This window comes from Mus pahari, chromosome 15, assembly GCF_900095145.1.
Source record: "Mus pahari chromosome 15, PAHARI_EIJ_v1.1, whole genome shotgun sequence".
Taxonomy (NCBI): Eukaryota; Metazoa; Chordata; class Mammalia; order Rodentia; family Muridae; genus Mus; species Mus pahari.
In genome coordinates this window covers 1,426,756-1,450,076 of record NC_034604.1, presented here as the reverse complement: position 1 = coordinate 1,450,076, position 23,321 = coordinate 1,426,756, and the positions used below count along the sequence as shown (strand labels likewise).

Below are 23,321 nucleotides of genomic sequence, written 5' to 3'. Positions count from 1 at the left end.
GCTCTGCCCACTTGTGCCCCCTTGAGTGTCACCAGAAGTATGAGATGTGCACCCTGTTAACACTGGGGCCTTATTTCAAGAAGAGAGCTAAAACTGGACAAGACAGGCATTTATCTCCTAAACCAAGGGGACTTGGGCAAGATCTAGAGAACACAAAATTTCCTTAGTTCAGATAAAAATGGTTCAGGGTTGCCAGCATCACTTGCTGTTTAAGTACTTCCCTAGAATGACCCCCAAAACTCACAAAGTACAATCCTTACAGTTATAAAACTTTTTGAACAGATGAAATTTATAAAATAAAATCAGTCTCCCAAGTAATGTCTTCCTTCTAGTCATGACAATGCACAGAAAGTCATGTCACTCTGGGGACGGCTCTGAAGCTATGGGTGTCTACAGTTTTCCTGAGCTTCTGTCACACAGAACCCAGAGGAATCACCTAATGTCTCCAGAGGTTGAAACTGACATGTCATGCCCCAGAGCCCAACCACAGATCACACTATTAAACCACACAGTGACTAAAACCCCCAGGGAGGTGATGAGCGGCATACTAGGAAGGGTATTCTGGGGGCCTGTGGCAAAGGTCACACTTCTCTTTTGTCAAAGCTAAGTCTCCACTACTTCAAGCTACTTCATGCTTGGATCTAGGGTGAGACTGTCCATCACAACCTGTGTGAGTGGCATCATCCCAACAGAAGCAATTCCACAGCAGATGATGTGGCCGTGTGGTAGTCTTTCCATGGAGAACACATCTGAAGAGCTGAGAGAGGCAGACAAAGGAGGGAGATAAAAACCAGCAGGGCCCAGCAAGAGTTAGCTGGATGGCCTCAGGTAAGCTGAAGTTTGTGAAAAGCACTAGCTGAAATGGCTTTGGTGGTCCCAGCAAGGGAGGGGCTGGGGAAGGTCTGCTCTGGGTGATAGAAAATGGGCTCCTACTCCAGAAAGCTCCATAAAGTAGAAGAATCTGATTGTCCAGTCAGAAGAACTTCAAAGCTATGAAGAAGGAATAGCCAGGGAGGTGGAGAGGCTGGTGAGAGCAAGCTCAGGCTCCGAATCCCATTCAAATTCTGAGGAGACTCTGAAAAGGAAGGGAGGGAGGGAGGGAAGGAGGGAAAAAGGGAAAGAAAGAAAACCCTCTACTGTATGTTCTGAGAGGAATACAAAGAACCAGGCCAGGAGTGGGTGAGCAGCTGGATGTGTGATTGTGTCTGACTGTAGATCTCCGGGATCACTGGATCTCTGGGATCACTGGATGTGGTCACTATCCGAGTTCCTTATCTCACGCTTGAGCTGGATTGTGAAATCAAAAGGAACTTATCATTTATAAATAATGTGAATCTTGCAAGGAAGACTTCCACATTTACGAGGGTGGTGGCAGAGTATATAATAAAGAATTGAGATTAATTGGACATATAATGCATATACAAGTAGTGTTGGGTGCAAGAGACTTGACTGATTAAGAATCCAAACACTGAAAATTCAAGGGTGCTTAGTCAGCTCTAACATCTATGAGATCTTATAATATAGTTATCTCAAACTGCAAGTAGCATCCCAGGACACACTGAAAGAAAGAAATCAAATAAATCTATGAAGCTCATGGCATCTCTGCCTTAGTATGACTTTCTCTGTTTCAGTAACAGAATACCTGAAGCTAGATGATGGATAAAGAAAAAAGGTTCACTTGCTTGTAATGCTGGTGGCTGGCTGATAAGTCCAAGAAGAATGGTAAGGATCTATCAAGGGTTCTCTGGCTGCATCACAACATGGTTGGCTGGATGCAAGAGAAAGCAGGGAGGGACCAGGTTCTCTATGGTAAGAATGTGTTCCGTGGGCATTAAGACCTAGGGCATTACTCACTTCTCAAGGGTATTCCTAACTTTATAAATCCCCCTTACTGGCTTTCACCTCTTAAAATGCTTAAAGTTTTCACTACCTAGGAACAAACATCAGTCTGTGACTCCTGAGGGACAAGTCAACCCCATCAATCTTAGCCTTGATGGACAGACAAGGTCTGGAGCACCAGGCTTTCCAACTTCAGCTACCCAGTCCAGGGAGAAGTGGCTCAAGCAAAGGTAACTTTGGGAACAGTGTCATTGTGCATTGTTTGAAGAGGTGCAGGGTCTTAAATGTAAAATGATGCTTAAAAGAAACTCTGACCGCCATCACGGGAGAAAGGTAATAGACGATGCCTCACTCTGCAGGAGTCATTTTAAATTTCATGAAGGATTTCAACTCAAATTGGGGAAGAATTTTCTAGAATCTATGCCTTGTATAGTAGTTAGCATCCCATCCCTGGATATGTCCATGTTGGGAAGCTGCAGAGGATGTTTTGGAATCCATGGAGATAGAGTGACTGGATACAATGGAGAATTCCAAACAGTGGAAAATTTAAGACCGTGACAGACTGCAGCTCATGAAATTAGACCTTGAAGGCAGCTGTCTCCTGCTCTGACAGTAAGGAGGGAATGGCTCTGCTCCCGGAATTAGATTACTTTCCCCTTTTCATATGGAAAATTTATAATAAATCAATAGCTTTGTTGTGTCTGTATGAGGCTCTGGCTTTTCACACTGGCAACAACAGACTCTCATTTGCCTGCAATATAACTGGAATAAAATTAATTCTCTTTCCATATGTTCAGGTATGCAGATAGCCCACGTCCTTGCTATTTTCCTGGATTGGGATGTTTTAGATGTTTCAACATTCGCACTGTTCAGCTGACAAGACGTTGAGATGGCCCAGGGACTGACTTCTTATACATATCTTTCCATAAAACCCATAGCAGCTGTAACAGCTGGCTACTTTATGGAAGTAACACTTCTATTACTTTTATATACAACGTGGCACCTGCTAAGGTATGTCTGCAATGCCCTTATAAATGCTCGCCTTGGCTTCCCTTTATACACGAACCACATGTTTGATGAGAATCAGATGAAGATTGAGGTCATAAGTGGTAGTTTGCCAGTGAATGAGCAAATAACGATTGATGCCTGTGTCTTTAGGCAAAGATGCTAACAGTTGTGAAATGGACACTTGCTGAGGAAACATGAGAATTTCCATAAACTTGAGAAAACTCTTGAGTATTTTGAGGCCTGCAGGGATGAAGGAGAAATGCCAAGTGCTTACAAGACTGATTTTCCTGAGAAAGTGACTCATTTTCCTTGTGTATATTTCTATGTCGCCATGGTTCTGGTACGCATATGCTATAAGGAATCTTCCAAGATGGTCCGAATCATCAGCAGATATGCCAATGCTGCTGGCTCTGTCTCCAGGTGACTGATCCTGCCTTCCTTGACTCATATCCACACATTGAAATGAAGCTTACAGACCGTGGCAGTAAGACAAATTATGATTGCCTTTACTTTGTGTGTGGGGGTACACATGCACTCATGTGTGTGCATATAGAGACTCTACAGTTTTTTAAAGATAGTCTCTCACTGAACCTGAATCTCACCAGTTTGCTTAGACTGGTTGACTAGCATGGCCCTGAGATCTTCCTGTCTTAGCCTTCCCAGTGTCAAGATTGCAGGCGTGTGTCACACACCTGGCTTTTTAAATGCGCCTAGGGATCTAAACTCAGGTCCTCATACTTGTCCATCAAGCACTTTACCAACTGAATCACCTCCCCAACCCTTGGCTGCATTTACTTTTACTTCCTAGCTAACTTTTCCCCTGCCCCTATTTAAAATAACTTTTCAGTAAGACTTTCTAATAGAGAGAAGAAACAATCTTATAACTGCCAGATGCAGTGTTATAAGAAATAGATGAGCAATGTGTAGGCCTTGAGCAGAAACTAGATCCAGTCGTCTCAGAATAAATCAGTAACTGACTCATGGGCCAGCCAATAGTGGCAGAGAAACTTGCATGCAGGCCTGGCAGTCTGAACTTGATCCCCGGATCCCATTGGGTAGCAGGAGAGGACTGACTCCTGAGCGATATCCTCTGGCCGTCACCCAAGAACCATGGTACACAAACTTGTGTACATACTTATGCGTGCGCGCGTGCGTGTACACACACACACACACACACACACACACACACACACACACACACACTTACTCATAGGTGGTCTTTGCTCCCATTCTCCTTTTTTATTGTTGGCAAGCCATTGGATGAGAGAGCAGGACTGAATTTCATTATTATTGAACTCTGTGACAAATGTCCAGCTCTCTGTGCAGAACAGCTGTACACATATATGTGCTCACCTGCATATACCGTGAAAGCTAGACATGCATGAGGGTGGACTAGTAGCTACCTTGGCAATAAGAATTAACCAAATACAACCTTTCTCAGTTCCAAAATTCTACAGAGTATGAATTTAGAACTAAAAGGGACTCAGAACAAAACCTTGCTTCAGGCTAACGTCTGCTGGAGAGTGTTGGGAGCAGGAAGAGACACAGTAGGGTTTTCTGGAGCTAGCCAGACATCTGTATATTCTAAGCTACAGTAGTAATTACTATGTAGATTAAGACCAAAGGACTTCTGACTCTGGTTGAGTCCTTCGGATGACCCTTTCATGTGTAGGCTAATTATCCCTTCACCAAAGTGCTTGAAAGCAGAAGGCTCAGGTTTAGGGTTTCCCTCTAAGACTAATGTGGCGCCCACTGAATAGACCTCACAAGTAAATTCCAGCTCACTGCTGTCTTGTGTGTGCTGCACACACATTGTTTGAAGGGAACTGTCCTCAAGGTTTTAATGTACTTGGTCACAATCACTCATAGGATGTCAGGTGAAAAAATTTTCCATTGCAATGTCATGTTAGCACTCAATCAGTTTCAGGTTTAGGTAATTTGGGATTTCAAATCAGAAGTGCCCAGTTCTTAGAAATAACTTGGAAGGGAAAAATCATAAAGTTATTTTTCATGTGTGTCTCTGCCATATTTACTGCTTTGATTGGGATCCTACTTTTAGTTGGGTCCCTACTTCTGCCCATATTTATGAACATAAACTGTCTCTGTTCATGTAATTGTGAGCGATGTGTGCTTGAGATTCCAAGTATTTCTCTAAGGAAGTGACTACATCTTCCTGGAGTTTCAGTTCCCCTGTACTAGAGGGGGTTCCGTGATACTGTCATCACTGTGTCAGTGATGACCTCAGGCAAAGGGCAGGGAAGGCATTCTGAGCAAAGAAAGCCTCCCTGCTCCTGGAAGTCACCTGCAGCAGGTGGTACTGCCATTTGGAGTGGGTGGCCTTAAAGTGAATTTGGTCAACAGCACCAACTCAGTGTCTCTTTTGGGTCATTGAGGAAGCCACACTCAGGTCCTGTCCACAGGGACTCATGTGGTTCCACCAATGCAAGCATTGTCATGACATGGAAAGAATGGATTAACATTTTCTTTTTTAAAGGAGAAAATAAGAACAATGCTAATAATGATTATTCGAAATAGAAAAATAAAAATTTATAAAATATATGGAGGATTATCTAGCTTCATGAATTGTCTTTAAATGTTTTGTGCTCTCTCTCTCTCTCTCTCTCTCTCTCTCTCTCGCTCTGTGTGTGTGTGTGTGTGTGTGTGTGTGTGTGTGTGTGGTGTCACAGGGATTAAGCCTCGGCTCTACTACTGAACTCTTTCCTTAGGTCTTCCTTGGTTTCTTTAAAGTATAATTTGAGAGCAGCATTTTCTGTAAGGATGTATTGTTATTTGATGATAAGAAAATACAAATTATCATTTGAACAAGTACAATTAGGCTCATAGATAGAAGATCCAGGTTGTCTGGTTGGCAATCCCTTAGTACCCTAGATCTAGGCAGTTTTCCAGCAAGTGTGTACTCCCTCACCCCGCTTGCCCGTAGAAAATACATCTGCTCCTGGAGGTGATATGGCAAGTTCTCTTAGGCCTCCAGGCCTTAGTCTGGCAGAGAAAACCATTCTGGTAGGTGGGAGGTGACAGGTACGGGTTACTTTTGTGTATTCAAACAGTTGCAACGTAAAGGAAAACAGACTGAACTTTGTCTATTGTTTCAGGCGATTATAGCCCATTACAGCCAAGGAGGTACAGCAGTGCATGGCTGTGGAGCATATGATGGTGGCTGTTCACCCACTGGTGGATTAGGAAGTAGAAAGGCCAGGACCAGGAACCAAGGTGGAGCTCCCAAACATCTCTAGTAACCTTCTTCTGCCAGTCCACCCACCTACTAAAGAACACACAGTCTTCCAAAACCTCCTAAAGACAGACAACTAGCTAGGGAACAAATATCCAAAGCACTAGCCTATGGCAAACATTCTAGACTGAAACCATACGATTGCGGTTGGAAGAATCTACTTCGGAGGTAGGATGCAAGGTCCTGACTAGAACAGGGGTTCTCAGAGCTACCGGGCTGTACAGATCAAGGCTGATTTGCTGATGTTTCTCAGTCTCACAGGTTGTGGGAATCATTTACAGACTTTGGGATCTACTTGCCCATGGCATGAGGAAATTGAGGACAGGGTTTAGTTAGAGCAGCCTACTTGGTCCATGAAGATGCAAAGAGCAAAGCCAGAGAGGGGTGAGGAATGGCAGGGGTCACATGCTCAGCTCTGCATGATGGAGTGGTTCTCTTTGTAAACATGGCTAGAGTAAGAAGTGTGGGCAGACACTATGAACTCCAGGGTTATCTTAGTGTGTAAGATAGTCATTCAATAAATATTTACTGAAGCTGTCCTTGAGATATGTACATGAACCAGACAGAACCAATGCTTGGTCAAGGAATTTTTGTTAGTGGGGGACACAGACAAACAAGACTGTGATAAGAAGGAAAGCTGTATGGGATGGGGAAATGTTCTGTGTGTTAGGGAGGAGCAAGAGGTCAGGGGGTAGGGAAGGTGGGGATGAACAAATTCATTTGGGAGTGGGGGTGGAGTCATTTCCGGGGCTTCTTCAGGCTTGGAAGAGAATAAGGTGGCTTGCTTGGTCATTGGAAGAGAGTGGATTCCTCCAAAGGGGTGATGGGGAGCTAGGAGCTAACAGGAATGGAGAAGAACAGTTGAGGAGTCTCACAGCCCCGCCCCCAGCCTGTGAACAGCAGGGTGAGGCTGAGGATCCTCTCAGCCTGGATGACCTAATAAGGCTTCCTCCATCTTGCCTGCCCAGAAAGAAGATTCTCTGTTCTCCCTGGCAGGCGCTGCCAAGCCCAGTGTTTAGGGTTTCTGAGCACTTGTGAATGTTCTTTGTTCTAGCCAAAGTCTCCATGTGACTTTCCTCTGAACAGGGGGTAAGATGCCCCAGAAAGAGGGTGGAGGAAAGGTGTTGGGGAGGTAAGGAGAGAAGAGATACAGGAAAGGGGCAGAGGGCTACGTGAGGAGCCAGGAGACCTGGCTGTCCCTGGCATGGGGTTATCTGGACAGATAGGAGAGGTAGCAAGGAAACCTCTGAGGCTCTTGCTGTGCGTGACCAGTGCCTCTCAAGTGGCTGAAACTAAAGAGAAAGGGGTCTCAGGTGAGGAGACTGTTGATAGGAGGCTATTTGGAGATGGGAGCTCATTGCGCCATATTCCTTTCCTTGTCTTGCAGGAAAAGGATTGCGAGCCACTGGATTGCTCCCTTTCTTTTAGACTCAAAGCCTGCTGGTGCTGGAAGCTTGTAGGACAGCAAACACATGTTCTCCACTTTGACCGATAGTTGAGGCCTGGCTGAGGCAGGTGGCTGGCTTGTCACACCTTTGTGTCTGAATTCACGGTTAGGTTGTGGTTCTGAGTCGTAGCCCTGATCTACCTTGCATGCACTGAAGCAGAAGGAGGCAAGTCTGCTTGCTGTGTGCCACTGAAAGGCACAGTTTGAAAACTAAGGGTGAGAGAGAGAGAGAGAGAGAGAGAGAGAGAGAGAGAGAGAGAGAGAGAGAGAGAGAGNAGAGAGAGAGAGAGAGAGAGAGAGAGAGAGAGAGAGAGAGAGAGAGACAAAGCCAGTAGGTGACAGCTTCATTTCCTGTCATTCCTTTATGTGTAAGCTGGCACAAGGAGAGGACACTCATCCTGGAGTCTAGGCTCAGATGAAAGCTCTTTCAGCACAAGCTACGTGCACAGCAAGCAGCACAGGTGTGACCAGCAATGGACAGTGGTTCAACCAGCAACTGGCTGGACCTCAAGCAGGCAAGGGCGTGCTTTCCATGTTCCTGTCTGGCAGAGGGGGTTCCTCAGTTCTGTGTTATCAGGCTCACAGAGAGACCATGCGCTCTCACTCAGGAAACATGGTGCTGGTTCAACTTTGTCCTTAACTTGCTCATGCAGCCCTTGGCCTTCTAGGGCCTTTGCTTGTGGTCAATGCAATGTATAATCAGGTTAGAACCTCATTTCTGAACCTCTACTGGTGAGGCCCAGACTGTCCAAGAGAGGCCAGATCTTGAGGCAAAGTGAAAGCATGAAGGCTCAGAGGGAAGAGCCCAGGAACAGCCTGATTTCATTCGTAGCATGGGCGCTTCTGTAGCTAAGAGATATTGCAGACGTGTGCCATAATCTGTGTGTTGTATTATTCCAGTCCACATGACACTACCTCAGATTACACTGTATTAGACCATACAACACCTGCATCGCAAGCTTCCACGCCCCACTTGCTTCTGCTGTGTTGAACTGCATTGTGTTAGACTATTCTAAGCACACCATAATACACTATGCCAAATTTCTCTGCACCACATGTGTCATTCTCCACCCTCCTTTCACAATCTACTGGATTATGCTATACATATCACACTATACTATATTATACTATATTATACTATACAATGTCATTCCTTGCTTTACTATACTGAACCGTACTTTACTATGCTATACTATAGTACACTAAACTGTACTGTACCACACCACACACTACCATACTCCACTGCACAATACTCTACTACACTATGCTATACTACACTATATTGTACTACATACACCACGCCCACTGAGCCACACAATTACTGCATTATTCTACACTATGCTATATTATGCTGTGCTACAATCCACTGAGATACATTAAACTGCATTTCACTCTACTGTGCTCTAAGTTGACAGACTTCAGTGTAAACTCAAATCAGAAAGAAAGCTTACACTGTTTAACATGTAGGGCCTAACATGTTTAACTCAGGGCTTTCTGGGGCCTCACTCACTAGCACTATCTGATCCCATTACTCATTAAACAACCCTGAGCAGTGCCAGCCAAGATGGGCAGTGTTAACTTTGCTTACTTAGGGCTTGAAAAAAATGTCAAGAATTCACAAGCAGAAAACCAGAGAACAGCACAAGCTTGCTAGATGGAACCTGACCCATGCAGGCAGCAACAGCCTCCTCTGTGGTCAGGAGTGTTTCTCCTCTCTCTCTGAGCCCATGTTCCTTTATCTCAGCAGGCAATGACCCAGCCAATCTCCCGTGAGGGAGTGTAGTGTTCTGCACTACTGCCTCTGTTCTCACTGGATGCTGTATTTGAATTTTGTAATATTTACAAGGAAACTTCAGATCTGTGGCACACAGCAGGATGGAAGTCCCACTGTGCTTCACAGGTTTTATTCCACCTGCTAAAGCCAAGGGTTGATCTGCTCTGTACTAACCTGATTGCTGGAAGAGCCTGAGACAGAGCTACAGGATGGTGATGGGAACCAGGCCATGGGACCAGACTCCCTCATGGAGACTGCCCTCTAGGACCAATAGGTGTCACCTTCCTCCCCTGGACTTCTGTGTGGAACAGGCAGGGCTGAGATGGATCTCAGTAGCCAAACACATTGTGTTCCAAATGACACGGAGAGAGCAACTGCTGTGTCTCACAGAGACAATGCTCAGTTTCAGGCTGCAAGGCCATGTGTGCAGCAATTGCTTGACCAGTTCATTACTGGCCCCTCTGTGGCTTTCTGATTCTTTACTTCACTCCACAAAGTATCCATCACGTATCTACCCTGCCTGGCACTGATTTAAAAGCTTGGCTAACACTAGTGAACAGAATGACTGAAAATCCCCTCCTTGGAGGTATCCCACTAGTCTGGGGAAGACTAAGGCGTGGAAGTGTGGCTGGGGCGTGAGACGCCACGCTGGGTCTGAGGTGCTGCTCAAAGACTTCATCTCTCTTCTTAGGTCACCTCCCATGCCTGTTTCCTCCTCATCAGGGTGGGTAGTGATAGTTCCTTCCTTCTTGGGCTGGATGGTTCAGGAAGGCCTGTGTATTGCTTGGTATAACTCAGTGCCTACAGCCAGTGGGCAATGGTCCTTAGCCTATGCTCTGCACTATAGTGGCTCCTGCTATTGGCCCTCGATTTGGTTGCCATGGTGCTGTGCTGGGAGCTTCTGTAAGATAGTACTGCTGGTGCCCTGTATCTTTCTTTAATCTGGCACCCCAAAAAGAGAAAGAACAGTCTGTTGTCCTCGTCAGCCGCGACGGTCTTGCCTCCTCCCTGCCAGGCCTAGTTAAGGCCCTTTTGCTTTGTCAGACGGGTTGGAAGGATGCTCTTGGTGAGGAGGCTCATGCTGTGTCTTCCCTCCTGGCGTCTCCAGCTTTAGGCTTTCTGAAATCTGACTATTGGGTAGCAAGGCATGGTTCTGCCTTGAACTGTCTGTGCAACTTGAAGCTGATTACTTAATCTCTCTGGCCTTAGAGTTTGCATCAGTAGAACAGAAACAGTAATGCCTGCTGTGGAGGCTATGGAGTCGGGTGAGATGGAAAGGTGGGGAACTATAACATTTAAGTCACTCCAGATTCACAGCATGGCTCTAGTCGGCCCAAATCCCTGCCTGCCCAGCATGACTGACCATGCAAACTATGATAATATATTCAAAGTGTTATAACAAAGCACCACAAGCTGAGTAGCCTGTAAAGGCATTTATTGCCCACTATTTCAGAGACTAGGAAATCCAAAACCAAGATGCTGATGCACTCTTATCCTGTGCGACATGTTCTAGGAACACAGATGATGCCTCCTTGCTGTGTCCTCGTGTGGAGGAAAGAATAAGGGACACAATGTGGCTCTCTTTTGTAAGGACACTAGTCCTGTAACAAAGCTCTGCCCTCAGGACCCAGTTGTACATCTCCCTGGCATTTAGGCTTTACTGAAGGAACCAGGGGCACAGGAGGAGCTGCCAATGTCACCATGAGACATCACTCCAGCGCTCTGGCGACCCTGCAGCATCTTGTCACACAGGAAGTATATACTGCAGCCATCTGGAAGGCCAGCTTCATTCCTCCCTGGCACCTCTTCCACCTCACTGTGACTATTCCTATTGAGGAATATATCTTGACCCTCTGAAGGCCTGGCCATTTCATGCCCTGTAAGGGACTGTTCCTGGAACTATGATTCAGACACCAAATCTAAGACTTCCTATCTGCTAGGAGTTGTTAAACACACAGGACTCCTTGTTTTCCTACTGTCTTGCTTTCCAACATTTCAGTTACCCACAGAGTAGAATATTAGATCAAAAAATCAAAACATAATCATAAGTTTTGAATTACATGTGGTTACTAGTCACTTGGCTCAATCTTAAGGTCAATCTTAGGCTGTCTAGGGTGATCTCACCCAGGCTATGGGTCACACAAGCCTGCTGCTCAGTAGCCACCTGAACTATTAAATTAGCTATCATAAGATATTAATTTTGTGCATCAGAAAGGCATAGAGATTACCTTGCAAACTGGGATGAGCTATTAATGAGCTAACAATATAGGGCTCTCACCTACACTGAGATTTGTGCACACTCCACTTCAAAGAATGAAATAAACCACTTGTTCCTCTCTTAACTAACTAAGCCTTGGTAATTCCTGCTTTGTGGTCAGTTTTCATTCAAGCTTAAGCTGGAACATATCTGAGATCTAAAGGTAGAAGGATGTTCCAGCCTGGACCAGTTTGAGGTATCTCCTAGATTTTTTTCTATTGCTGTGATAAAAGTTTGTCCAAATGCAAACTTGGAAGTGTAAGGATTAATCCATATTACAGGTTGCAGTTCCTCATGAGGGAAGCCAGGGTGATCTGGAGGCAGGAACTAAGGAGGAACCCTGTTTGCTGGCTCGATCGCTAGCGTACATGCACTTAGCTTGCTTCCTCATATCATCCATAACCAAGGGATGATACCCACCATAAATTAACAATTAAGACAATCCCCCATAGATAAGCCCACAAGTCAACCAGACAAAGACAGTTACTCAATTGTAACTCTTGTTTTTCAGGTGGTTGTAGGCTGTGTCAAGTTAAAAGTCAATGTTAACTAGGACAGAGTGTGTGCACAGTAAGGCAGGTTGTATCATTTTTGAGTGAACTCTCAGGGGAAAAAAATCTATTTTTCATTTCGTGCTCATATGAAATTGTTTGGGTATATTATTAAAATTAGATGCATTGTGGGAAATGATATGTACAACAAAAAAGCTTACGTATCCCGAGCCTGTTCATCAAACAGAGAATCAACCTTTAACATTTAACTGCCTTCATGGGAAAAGACCCCAATAAAGGAAGTGCCAAACAATAACCAGGGCCCTGGGATACTTTTGCTGTAGGAGTCTGCTGCTTATTTGCGGTGCATCTCATCTGTCCAGTCACTTTGCTTCTGAATAATTCCTGGCCACTTGCAATCTCTGTGTACTTACTCAGTTCTTTGAAAAAGGACCCAGGAACCTGGAAACACCAGGTCCAGAAAGCCAGCCTGGGTAATGTTTGTGTTTAAGAACCTTGACATATATTCACTTGGATGACTGACAAGGCCCCTGCATATATTCCTTAAGATTCAGCTTTCCCTCCTTACCCCTCAGAGGCAGAAGCTGGTCTAGGCCAGCTTTTGAAAAGCCTGGAGTCCTGGGGAAGCTGGGGTCAGGACCTTTCTCTTGCCCTGCCACGTAGGCTGTCCAGAGCGTGTGGCCCCTATGGCTTCTGTCACCCAGCCAGGAACCTCCCTTACTTAGGAGTCACAAGTCTGTTGTGAGCTCTCTTGTCTCTCTGTGGTTTTCAGAGGCTCCAGAGGACCTTTACTGTCTACCTGGAAACTGCAGGCTGCAGATCTACTGACGAGGCTAGGCAGGAGAGCAAACCTTTACCCAATTTTCGCAGTGGAGGAATGAAACCACTCATGCCTGATAGAAGAAATAATTGGTAACAGGTCAGGTTAATTACCATCTTCCGCCATCCCTATTTTTAGTGAGGTTCTGCCTATAATTAATCATGTGCTAAGAGTTACGTATTACTCTGGACAGGAAGACCAAAAGGACAAAAATAGAGAAGATGGATGCTGATGAGACCTAATGAGAAAATGAATCAAACACCACTAGGGCTTACTGAGAGTCTCTGTGGTCCAGAGAGGCTCTGACGGCCATCTCAGGACTCTGGTCTGTGCAGCCACCACAGTCCATTGCTTTTCCCTCAGCAGACTTCAGTTTCTCTTCTGTTGTGACAGAACATTACTGAAACAAGGCCATGGCTGTCAATAAAGTAGGCTCTTGGGAAGAACTCTTCAATCTGGGATGGTCTGTCCTGTGTTTGATTTTAACCATGGAATTGCAGTGGAATTTGGATCTTATGCTTCAGGAAAACCTTGCAGCTGATGTTCTGAAGATTTCAGTACCCTGTTCTCCCCCAGGAGGAGCCCCAGGAGACCATTCGGAGAGAACTCTGGAGGAGCGCGTGGGGGAGTGACCCTGAGACCATACGGCAAGAGAAGTCCAGCCATCACAGCATACCTACCATCTGGAGCCCAGCAACAGTAGCCTGTCCAGCTGATGAGCATCTCTCTATAAGCAAACAGGGATGACTGTTAGGACCAGCTGAAGAACCAATCGGCCAGGCCCAGCCCAGCCTGATGAGTCATCAGGAATAATAGCAGAATTGTTTCAAGCCATGTGTTGTTGTTGCTCACTATGAAGCCATAATAACCCATGCCATCCAGTTCTCCAGACAAACATAACTATCTCTGAAGTAGACCCAAGTGAACTACCATCTGTATGTGCTAGGGTCTACAGGGAAAGAGGGGAAAACAGGAGAGACAGATGAATAGATTGAGTTCATTTAATCATATCACATGATTGTGGAGAATCGGTAAATTCAAAGTCAAGTTGTTGCGGTCTACTAGACACTCAGGAGTATTACAGTCAACTGTAAGGCATTTTGCTGACACACCAGAAAGAGCCACCCATATAGACTAAGCCTGAGGGCAGTTTGCTGAAAAATTCTTTTTTGCTTCCAGTAAGAGAAGATCAGAACCTCAATAGCAACAATGTTCTGCTCAGAACCCTGAGTGAGCTGTGGTGCTGGCTCACACGGTAGAGAGCAAATTTATTCAACAGCCAGTAAAAGGGAACATTCTCATGGAAACACCCAGAATAGTCTTTGTCCATGAACCTGGGCACCATATCCCAGCGACACTGACACATAGAACTAACCATCATAACATTCATTGGCTTTCTTAGATCCACGCCACCCCCTCCCCCTCCCCCAGGAGTATGACATATGCATTCTGGAGAAAGAACCAGGGTGGGAAATAATGACACTTAGATTTTAATCCAATTGACTTCACTCATGTGTCAGTGAATCTGTTCCTGTCTTTGAGCCTCAGTTTCCCCACCAGGCCACTTTTGCTGTCCATGGACTGGTTTTCACCCTGGTACCACGGAATCAGCTTCATCCAGATTCTTATGGAGAAAACTACCACACCAAAGGCAGATCCTCAAACACCTAGGGCTCTGGGACTCACTGTTCTGTGACACTTTTCAGAGGAAATGAATTCTGAAAGGATTGCAGGTCATTGGATTGAGAACATTTATTATTATTAAACAACAAATACTTATGTGATTTACTATGTGACCATGATTTTCATGTAAACATGACATTTTAAAGTGACATTCTTAAAATACTAAAACTATTCATGACCACTCATCTATAAGCAGCAGCAAATGCTCTGGATTTCCTGGGACACTGGGTACTTGGTACCCAGGCTTCCTGTCACCCATGTCTCCCTCACTGGGTGAGGTACATGAAATGTCATGGTTCACCCCACCCCAGCTCCAAGGTGCTATTGCCTGAGAGGTAAACTGACTCAGAGTGATGCCCTATGAACACTGACATGGGGCCTGGGCTAGATATAGTTATCTCCTTGGACAGGAGCTGGGTGGATAAGTCAACCAGTGAGTTGTAGAGAAACACTAGAACCATGGTCAGCCTAGGACTGCAGCCCATTTCCCCTTGCCCTTCAGTCTGTAAGATGCAATGAGAGAACTGCAGCCCATTTCCCCTTGCCCTTCAGTTTGTAAGATGCAACGAGAACTTCTTCAGTTTTCTAAGCCTTTTTGAATTAGAGTGTCTATTGTCTTTTTCCCCTAGAGAACCCTGAAACCTCATTTTCAGTTAGAATGTCTACCATTTCTCTCTTAGAGTCTCCTGACACCGCATCTACCCCATCTGTGGATGAAGAAGGGCTACAGCTGTAGCTTTCTACCTTTGCCCCTTGCTTGACGAATCACAGTGAGACTCTGTTACTCTCCTCACACCTTGAGATTACATTACTCACCTGGGGCTCAGCCGGAAGCAGGTGCTCTGCTCTCACACTGCTGAGGCCTACGGCTGTGCAAAACAACTCAGGTCACAGGATCACCCAGATTCAGGGCAGAGCTGGGCAAGACAGTTCACAAGTGAACATGGACAGTGAATCTGCTTCCTACTACATTCAGGTTCATTCTTTGAGTTGCAAGAAATGTGTCCATGAGTCTAATCATTTTTCTGCTGATGACTCCTTTATGGACTTCTCATAGGAGGTGTGCTTTAGAGAACAGGAATATTGAGGTATAACTTACATACACTACCAGGTTCAGGGTCAGTTACAGGGCGAGTTGGGTAAAGGCACTTGCTACTAAGTTTGATGACATGAGTTCAATTCCTCAGACTGACACGGTAGAAGGTGAGAACTGACTCCTGTAAGTTATCCTCTGTCCTCCACACACATGTTGGCACACATGTGTGCTCTCCCCAATAAAAACAAACAAAAATAAATGTGAAGAATATGATTTAAGTGTGTTTGTGAGTGTGTGTGAAAGTAAGCACACAGTCAGTATGCAGATGAGGAAGGTGTCTCACACCCAACCTTGCCCAGTCTCTGTGTCATCATCACCTTCCCTAACTAACACATCCAAGACAACTACCTTCTCTCTCTTTCTCTTCAAACCGGCCCGCCATCCTATACATGGCCTTGTAGACCAGCCACACTTGCAGTTTCCATAAGATGAAGCCGCGTGTCCCACCAGCCAGGATAGGCACCTGGAAAGCGGCTTGCTGGGTCAGCTTGGTTTGTACTACTCAGCTTGGAGACGAGCCATCCTCCATGATCCTGTGCCTGCTTCTGCATCCTCACAACCTCATTTTAGTCTTGTGGGGGCTCCATCTTTATGCCATTTTCCTCCTCCTCCATTACGGGAGCGCAGTGTGTTTTCTTGGCATCCATTTTGACAGTTGGGAAAACAAACAGAACTGAAACCCTTAGAAAAACATCTTCACCAAAGAGTCTGCCGATCTTCAGGGAAAACTAGACAGGAAGTGTGTGACTACTTGGTTCAGTGTGACATCCCAGAGAATGTAAACTCCAGTCCCCTCCACAGCTGGCTCAGGACAGTCCTGACATAACCAGGGCAGCACCGGGTGCTCATTACTTCCCAGCTGGACGCTCTGTGTTCTCTTTCCCTTTCTTATTAGCTTTTCTCTCTTAATCTCCTTCACTTCCAGACTGAAGAGCATGAGAGAGGGCAATGGGCTCATTTTTCAATCATTTCCTCTCCTCCCTAAGCCTATCTGCTTCTTTGTCCATGTGCAGCACATTTCTTATAATAGGCTTCTGGATTCCAGACATCATCTGACATATTGTTGTTACTCTTCCCAGTAAAAACATTTCCACAAAAGACGAACTGGTAGTAACTGGTAACTGAATATGTCTGCAAAGGGGGGAACATGAAATGGTGAACATGGAAGCCCGGGAACTCCACCTTCTTCTGGCTGTCCGATGGGCTATGTGTAGCTCCTCCTGGGTACATACAACAGAGCTGCAGTTTTCACAATGTGGTTCTTAGACGGGTGGCATTAGTGTCACCTGAGATCACTTGTCAGCTATTGCTACATAACAAGCTACCCTTAGACAAATTTGTTTTTAAACTATAGGACCTAAGGATTCACAAAAAGTACTAACTTTAGTGCATAGTCCCTTTAAATACTATGTTAATTATTATTCTTGTTTTTGTGACAAGATCCCTGATGCAAGTAATTGACTTACAGTTTGGAGGGTACAATTGATCATGGTGAGGAAATCATGATGGCTATTGTGCTTGTAGTATCAAGAGCTTCTGGTAGCTCATCACATTGCAGTGTCAAACAGGAAGTGAACAGAGAGGTTGGAAGTAGCCTGGGATACCACCTTCAAAGGCTTGCCTCCAATGACCCACCCTTGCCAGAAATGCTTCCCAGGCCACAGGTTTAACAGTCTCCCCCAAACATCGCCACCAACCAGGGGACATATTTCCACACTCATAAGCCAGGGGATCATGAATCTACATTCATGAACCAGGGATCCTGAATCCACATGCATGCATGGGCCTGAGAGGCATTTTACATCCAAGCCATAAAAACCTCCAGTACCCATACTTCCTTGACATTTCAATGGGTAAGGAATTTAGGAACACTTAACTGGGTGATGGTAGGGTGGGCCTCTGGAATTGCATCCTCATGTCATGAGGTGACTGGCATTTGAAGGATCAACTGGGATTGGTATCAAAGAGGCTGGCTTCCAGCTTAGAAATCTTGTTCTGAGTGTTCCCAGAAGAGCCCATTTCCTCTATATATTACAAATAGCTTCTCTCTCTCTCTCTCTCTCTCTCTCTCTCTCTCTCTCTCTCTCTCTCTCTCTCTCTCTCTCTCTCTCTCTCTCTCTGTGTGTGTGTGTATCTGTCTCTGTATCTCTCTGTATATCTATCTATCTCTGTGTCTCTCTCTCTGTCTCTCTCTCTGTATCTCTATCTATCTATCTATCTATCTATCTATCTATCTATCTATCTATCTATCTATCTACATTACTTTTGAGCATTCCCTACCCCACATCTAGTACATCCTCTCTGCTTTGAGCTTGCAGTTGAGGGTCCAGCTGCCATGCCTGCTGCTTGCTGACATGCTCTTAACCCTTTGGAACAGTAAGCCAAGAGAAACTGTTTCTTCCATTAGTTGCTTTAGCCATGGGTTTTATCACAGCCTCAGAAATGTAACACAGGTGTAATGTCAGAGAACTTGAAGACAGACATTGAAAATATCACACCTGATCGAGAACTGTGATCCTTACGTTCCACGGCAGGCATAGAGAAGAAGAAAGCCTATGTGTGAACCCATGAGTCTGTCTCCACAAACACATAGGGTAGTTTTACTGCCAGCTAAAGCTGGAGAATCATCAGGCTCAACTTGCAGTCACCAAGAAAACCTCAATGCCCTTGCAGTAGACCATGTAGACCATGTAGACCATGCGCCAAAGACTGTTGTCTGTCTCAACAGCTAGAAAATCATGAGAGAAGATTGTCCCCATAAACACCTCCAGAAGGGATGAAGCCTGGCTGACATCTTGCTGGACAGCTGCAGAACTTTAAGGCGTGTATTGTATTTTAAGCTACAATGTCCCTAGTGATTTGTTATAGTAGCAACTGTGATAAAAAACAAATAAGTTCTTGTCTGTATCTTCCCTTGGTAGAGTAGAGAGAAGAATGGAAGGGGAGATGGCTTGTGTGTTGGTTAGGGTTTCTATCACTGTGATAAAACACCATGGCCAGAAGCAAGTCAGGGAGGAAAATGTTTATTTCATCTTGTACTTCCACATCATAGTCTATCCTTAAAAGTCATCAGGGCAGAACTCAAACAGGGCAGGAACCCTGAGGCAGAGTGGATACAGAGGCCATGGAAGACCATTGCTTTACTGGCATACTCTCACAGCTTGCCCAGTCTCCTTTCATATAGTACCAGGATCAATAGGCCTGGATGTGTACGTTCTCATAGTGACCTGGCTTCTCCCACATAATCAAGAAAAACCCCCTCAAGGCAATCTGGTAGGAGCATCTTCTTAAATGAGGTTTCCTTCTTCCAAAATGACTCTAACTTCTGTCAAGTTGACATCAAGCTGGGCCGCACACTCTGCTTCCTTTCGTCTCCCTAGGGAGGCGGTGCTATAACTGTTTACTGGGTGGCCGATAGGAAGCAGAGAGCTCGAGCTAGGAGTAGGCTGGGTTCGAGTCTCCAGAGACCTGCGCCCAGCATCTCTGAAACAGCTTCTGCATTAAAAGCTCCATCCTTGGGGTAGCCTTGCGGGGGTGGCAGGAGTGTGAAGCCTTTAAAAGGTGGGGCTTAGTGGAAGGAAGTTAGGCCATTGTGGGTGTGCCTTTGAAGGAGATTTGGGATTCTATGATGGTCCTCTCTTTCCTTCACTTTCCACTTTCTCCACCATGTGCCCTCAACATCATGCGGTCAAACCATCATTGGATGCCATGGCCAGTGGAGCATGGGCTAAAACCTCCAAATAAACCTTTCTTCTCTGTAGACTGAGTATCTCAGGGATGTTGTCGCACTCATGGAAAGCTGATTAACACTGGAGGACACGGTGTTGATTACAGACTCCATACTTGTATTTTCACTCGCCTGAAAGCAATGCCTTTAAACCACAATGTCCTTAACAGCAGCTAATTGCCACACACAGGTACATTTTAATTCAAATTAATTAAGATTATGCAAAGTTCACAATTTAATTTACTTTAAAAATAGATTGTGTGTGTGTGTGTGTGTGTGTGTGTGTGTGTGTGCTTGCAGGTGCTCATGGAGGCCACAAAAGAATATTAGATATCCTGAAGCTGGAGTTACAGTTTTGAACTATCTGATGTGGGTGTTGGGAACCAAACTCAAGTCCTCTGTAAAAGCAGCAAGTATTCTTAACCACTGAACCATCTCTCCAGCCCCAAATTCACTTTCTCGTTGTATTAGTCACATTTCAAGGGCTTTGCAGCCAGTGTGGCGAGTGCCTAGTCTATTGGACAGCATAAGATCAGGACACACCCTCCCTCAGCCTAAAGCCTTCAGGAGCATGGTATTGCTCTAGTCCTGACGATCACAGTTTCAAATTTTGAAAACAAATCTCATTCCATATGTTGGCCCTGGGAATGACTGTATATATACACATATATGCACACATACATACTCATACTCATATATGTATGCATTCATACACATGCATATGTACACATACAAATACACATATATGCATGCATTCATACACATTCATACATACACATGTACAATCACACAAACATAAACATATACATGTGTGTTCATGCACATGCATACACACACACACACACACACACACACACACACACACATGCATGTATTCTATTAGTTCTGCTTTTTTAGGGAGCCCTGACAGCTCTGCTGATGGGCATTGAAATGAAGGGGTCCAAGTAGCCTTTAGACTTACTTGTAGTAACTAGGGTAACTAGCTTTGGGGGGGGGTGAACTGAAGCTCTTGGGAAATTGAAAGGTGTTGTACTGAGCAGGGCATGGCACTGAGGGGCCTCATCTACATCCTGGCTTTAGGAGGGGTGGGGAGCAGAGCAGAGCTTTTCCTAGCTCAGCTTTCTGTTTAAACAACAAAAACAACAAAAATCTATTGAGCTAATTGTACTGTTCAATTTTTTTTTTTAAAGAAATCTTTAAAGATTTATTTATTTATTATATGTAAGTACACTGTAGCTGTCTTCAGACACTCCAGAAGAGGGCGTCAGATCTTGTTACAGATGGTTACGAGCCACCATGTGGTTGCTGGGATTTGAACTCCGGACCTTCAAAAGAGCAATCGGGTGCTCTTACCCACTGAGCCATCTCACCAGCCCTGTATTGTTCAATTTGAAGAAAGCTTAACTTAAAGAAAGCCCTACAAAGCAGAGGGAAGAGTGGGACTGCCAAGGCCTTGTGGAAAGCTCTCCACCTGCCTTGTCCCCCCTCTGTCTTCTCCAAGCCACTTGGACAGGACTCGCCGCCCTGTAGACAATAATTAGAAGCAAACAACAATTTGCATTTAAATTTTCCAAAAGAGCACTCAAGTGGAGTTTCTGGAGCTTTCGAAGCTTGCTCCAGAAATTCTTTCAAAGGATGTAGTTCATTTGAAGAACAGTGTGTTGGGTGATGGTTTTTCTCCTAGGATTCATCCGGCCATTTTGTACTTTTATTCTCAGAAATGCTGGTCATTTTCTCTCTTCACACACACACACACACACACACACACACACACACACACACACACATTTTATGGAACATACTGTAATTGTCTATCGCAGTAAAATTTTATGGCACTTCTGACCCAAAACAGTAAGTTTGAAAGAGGGGAGGGTATGTTTGACAGTTTCTTCTGATTGGATAATCCTCATGCCCCAAAGGTCTCCTTAAGAGAATTGACTGCCACACTGGTTACAGAGAGTCTGGCTGGCCTTGTGACAAGAACTCACCTTTAATAAGTGACATGAAGAAACCTACTACAGAGAGAGTTAAACACGTTGAGTGCTGGGGCCAGCCAGCTCTCGGTGGGTAAACACGCTGGCTTGCAGAGCCTGGTGGCACGAGTTCCATCCCAGAATCCAAGCTGCATTCAGCGGTGCAGACTACGTGTAGATGGGAAGGGCGCATGAGAAGTGGCCAGCTCTCTGGCAGGCCAGCCTGCAGTGTGCAGCTTGACAGGAACAGTGGGATGCACCCCAACAAGGTGGATGCTGAGAGTGGACCCCCAACAATTGTCCTGTAACTTTTATATGACCCCTGTGTCACATGTGTGATGTGCGTGTACGCACACTCTCTTCCTCTCTCCCTCCCTCACACACACACACACACACACACACACACACACACACANAGAGAGAGAGAGAGAGAGAGAGAGAGAGAGAGAGAGACAGGAGCATGTGTACACATAAATAAAAATAAACTTTTTAAGAGCACTGAGCTCACACTTCTTGCCTCTGACAAGAACTTACTATATGCTATCATGCACATTTGGAAACCAAGTCCCCATTCAGACAAAATTCCCTGAAGGCAGGCAGCATGCCTGTACCTCTTTCTTCCTCCCCCAGAGTAAGTGACCAGTAAACACAGCACACAGCAGCATCACCCCTCAATCTGCCCCACGCCCCATAGGTCAAGATGCAGTTCTCAGCTCCTGTCCTAGCACGATGAGGGCCACCATTCCTCATGCCATGGTGACAATGGACTAAGCCCCTGAAACTGTAACACAGCTCCCAATTAAAAGCACTTTAAAAAACAAACAAAACCAGAAAACAAAAAAACATAAGCCAAGAGTGGTCCAGACCGTACTGCCTCTCCACAGCAGTAGGCCAGCGAGTGAGTCAGACCTTTTCCATGATGTCATCCCACCACTACCAAAGCCAGCAGCTCCTGAGTGGGCTCAGCAATGGAAGACTTACCTGCTCAACAGCTGAGCACCTCCACTCCAGGGCTCAAAGTGAGAGGCCCGCATTAACCCTCTCACTGCTGGCAGGGACTCAGAAGCTTTAGGGAAAAGTCTTTGATTTAAAGCAAGGCACTTTCTTTAGAAGGCAAGCTTCTTTGGTCATATAGACGTGTGGAAATGTCTAATGTGTCAGTGTTTTCAGTGTGGTTTGGTAAACATTAAAAGCCTTAAAACCTATGTGTTCCTTCACTGTTTAATTTCCATCAATTTATGCAAGAGGATTTAAGAACTACTTGCACCCACACTCATGAAAACATTTGTTTACCACACAGTCTGAGGTCTCCTTGGTGCACTACTTGGTGACTGCAAGAACGTGTAATTCTGTGAGAGAATGCCAGGCTTGTGGTAACCAGCACTGAAAATCATTATCAGAACAGCAAGGATTTCTTTCTGATGTAAAATGCACGTGTGCTTTCATGCAGATAAGAAAGCATTGGTGAGTTTAAGAGCTGGCAAACCTGCTAATACTTCCCCAGTAAGCCTGGGGTGTGTCTGATGCTCTTCATGTCAGGGCCAGGCAGAGAAGCAAGCTGTGCTGCTCAGTTGCACAGCCAGCCCTGTAAGTGACTTTTAGAAAAAAGTCCTCTGGTTCTGGACTTTTCTTTTCTTTTTTTTTTTCCCTTCAGTATTCTCATTTAATTAGAAGCAAGCTATTGTTGTTTAGTTAGAAACAGTAAAAAAGTGGTATGGAGATGAAGGACATTAACACAACCTAGAAATGGATGTGCCTCCTCCACAAAGAAGCATGCATGTGCACTAATTATACAGTTGATTCAACTGGCATTTGATTGTGTAGCTGTCTTCAGAAGAGAACACTCCTGTTCTCTCTCTCTCTCTCTCTCTCTCTCTCTCTCTCTCTCTCTCTCTCTCTCTCTCTCTGTGCGTGTGTGTGCGTGTGTGTGTCTGT

The 23,321-nt window shown here is 45.1% G+C and overlaps 1 pseudogene; it reads left to right on the top strand.

The window, feature by feature from the left end:
- Window positions 1-3,178: 3,178 nt before the first annotated feature.
- The window catches only part of LOC110333423, a 110,367-nt pseudogene continuing 90,224 nt past the window's right edge, over window positions 3,179-23,321 (top strand).